A 3,560-nucleotide genomic window follows, 5' to 3' on the forward strand; every position below is an offset into this window, starting at 1 on the left:
ATGTCTTTTGTTACTCAAAGATCTTTAGTCGCCGGTCAATATATACAAAGCAACGGCGGCATTAAATCTTTCTGTAGCCAACGTTCTCATACTTGAAGCGTTGTCACCCTAAAGTTTAATCTCTGGGCGATCAAGTATCGTGTAACAGTGAACTAAATTTGGGAGTGAACTAAATAAGTGAACTCTCGTAGAAATAACTATAAGATTCAATCGTGATATACACGGTATATGAGTGTGTGTATATTCGAACTCCGTTGGAAGTTATCTCTATCTTTCATTTTGTCCGGGTTTTCTGCCCGAAAACATGCTCCAGTTCATTTATCTAGTCTAGCTAAGCTAGATGGAGTAACTAACATAGTAGACCAGGGGTAGGGTAGCTAGTTACTTTCTTTTATAATTCAAAAGGGAACATGGAAATCTGGAAATTAGAGAGATAGATTGAAGACTATGGTTAGAGATAAGCGTATTCGAGAATGCGTTCATACGTCACTTAAAATCCTTTTAATAAAGGGCCCTCTCAGTTCTTACAGAATGGAATAACGAGGATCCTGAGAGGGGTTTGGTATTGCTATTGAAGTTAATTTATAGAACCAGAAAAAGAGTAATTTATAGAATCACAAGAAGTATAAAAATATACTTTACGTTGGGTAAATCGAAGCGTATCTGATGGAGCATAAAAGGTTCTGTCGAGACGAAGGGAATAAAGAAGCCGGGACATACTGAAACTTTCCATGTACAGATACCATTACATTCTTTTAAAAATCGATGCTTCCAGTATTACCAACAACAAAGTATTCAGCAAATAATGTAATCCATGATAATACTAATAATGGTATTTTTTTTTATTTGTAGGTGAACAATTAGGACTTTGACAAGGCCTTCACACTAAAGAAATAGTTTCTTCTTGCGCACTTCATACATAGACCCAGCTGTCGAGAAACATATGAAATATTTTCATCTCATAGATTGTTTATTTGACGCATCCTCACAACTAATAAAACTAATATATATATATATATATATATATATATATATATATATATATATATATATATATATATATATATATATATATATATATAAACTTTGTGTGGCAAAAAATTCTCAGGAGACATTCAGAAGGACGTTTCTTTCCGTAATTCGATGCGGACACGTCAGTCAAGATGAAGGTGAAACATACTTCCAAAATTTGATGTTATCTCATGGGTTAGTGATTTATTGAACACTTTGTAGAAGACACTCACATAAATATAAGTTAGAAAAATCAATATTTATTTTTGTACTGCATTTGTAATATCCTTATCTGTATACTACTACTACTACTACTACTACTACTATTACTACTACTACTACTAATAATAATGATAATAATAATATACCCCTTACTTTATACAATAATGGAACAGGCTCCAGCCTGGGATCGATCTCAGAACCATGTGTGTTAAGAGGCTACTTGCAATTCCATTTTGCATTTTTTTCGAACTAGCACACTTTAAGACAATTATATTTTGACGTTCAGTGTATATGCTTACTTCCGTGTTAACCTCAATCTAACCTCACAATTAATACTGAATTAATATTTAATATTATTAATATTACTGGTAAATAATTACTTCTATAACATTTATTTACTGGATGAAAAAGAGTAGGTTGCACTCACTCCATAAGTGCAATGTTCTCAGAAGATCTCCCAATTAGAGGCTTTCTGTAAATTGAGTAAGTATTGTATGATATATATTTTTTTCTTTTTTAATTAATTAAATTCCTTGAGGAAAGGCAACCTGTCCGAAGGTAATTTAGACTATTTAGAAAATATTATATGAAGCTGGAAGCACTGATGACTACAAGTTGCTTCTACATCTCTTCGTCCTTGAGAGTTCCTGAAAACAGCGTTGCCAAAGATATAAAAAATGGTGAAATCATATTTCATAGAAACTACAAAAAACTTACGTAATAATAATACCTTTTTATTAATAGTTATTAAATACAAAATTCAATACGTTAATTGCAACGTTAGCTTCATGTTAAAGATAAATCAACCAAGCGTACGTGCAGCCACGGAAACACAGCAAACTTGATTACTTGTGGTGACAAAAAAACAATTTGCGGTCATAATTTAAACATGCCATGCATAATATAGTATATTTTTATGCTTGGTTAAATGTGTTATATATAATACATGTTTCTGCATGTCTGACTTTGCGCATCGGTGGCAAAGCAAGGTGACTGGAAGCATTCAAAAATTCAATGTCATTTTGTATAAGTATTATACGGTAACGAAAGGGGAAATCCCTGAAAATATATAACTACAATTGGATTATGAATTACAAACAGAATATTATTTTTCCCTTTTTAAATTATGAGCACGACGTAAGCTGCTCTTGCTTTTCTTTTCTTTTTAAAAAATAAATACCGCATCTGATGATTTTCAAGAACATTCATTTCAATTCATGAATGTATATACAATTTCTGCATTCTTCTTTTTACAAACATAAGTATAGTTTTTTTTTTTTTTTTTTTAAAGTAAAATGCTTTAAATGCTGTTTCAGTTACGATTTTCGCAGAAATCCAGAAGGTTTTAAAGCTGAACTTGACTTGGAACACATGTCCAAACGAAGAGGATGGAATTTTAAGGGGAATGGATAATTTCATCAAGGGGGGAAGGTTTTAGCATTCAACTTCATTTCTTTTCAGAACACACGAGATTTTTTTACACACAATATATATATAATAGAACCGGTTGTTAAAAAATTAGAATAGATCACAAGAGTTTGAGAAAATGTTGGGTATGCTTTACAGCTCCGCAAAAATCCACTATATCAAATCGCTAAGTACGTTTTCGAAATCTATCCTTAACCAAAAATTGAGTGTAACAATCCTCTAAAACTATGTTGTGTACTTAGTACTTAATTTCTTTCTTATCACTTAAATGACACATATTTTTAATACCTCCCAGCGGAAGGAGAACATGTATTATGGACAACAAAAAAGCAAGACCTGTTCTCTCATTATCGGTTTATATTACTCTCTGTCTCCGAGTTTGTATCATCTTTTGAACCACTCTCTTGAGTTCAATCTTGCTTCTGAACCATTGTAAATATTAGCATTGAATGTAAACTGGTGTCTAAAATTGTTCTTTATAACGTTTGTATATGATATATTTCAGGATCTAATGGTTATATACAAAACACATCGGCCAGAAGAAAGCTTTCCCGCTAAGAATGAACCTAATCAAGAGAAGATTTGACTGAAATATCACAGCGTGCCAACAGTACATAAGTAACTAATAGTACTAGGAACATATGAAGCAGGAACATATGTATTGTGATGAGAAGGATCAAATATCAGAAAAATATAAGGAAATAAAGATTTAAGAACTCAAAAATTTCATGATTTATTTTTCTTTTTTTCTCTATCCATATCAAAAATTAAATCAAGTTTATTGTTTAGAATTTAGATTCTGGGCTTTCGGCATCTAAGGCCATTTAGCCCGTCACGTATGAAGGATGATGTCCCTCGGCGAGCACACTATGCGAGGAAAGGGAAGGAAGAAAGCGACC

This window comes from Thermobia domestica, chromosome 9 (assembly GCF_964235325.1).
Source record: "Thermobia domestica chromosome 9, izTheDome1.hap1.1, whole genome shotgun sequence".
Lineage (NCBI taxonomy): Eukaryota > Metazoa > Arthropoda > Insecta > Zygentoma > Lepismatidae > Thermobia > Thermobia domestica.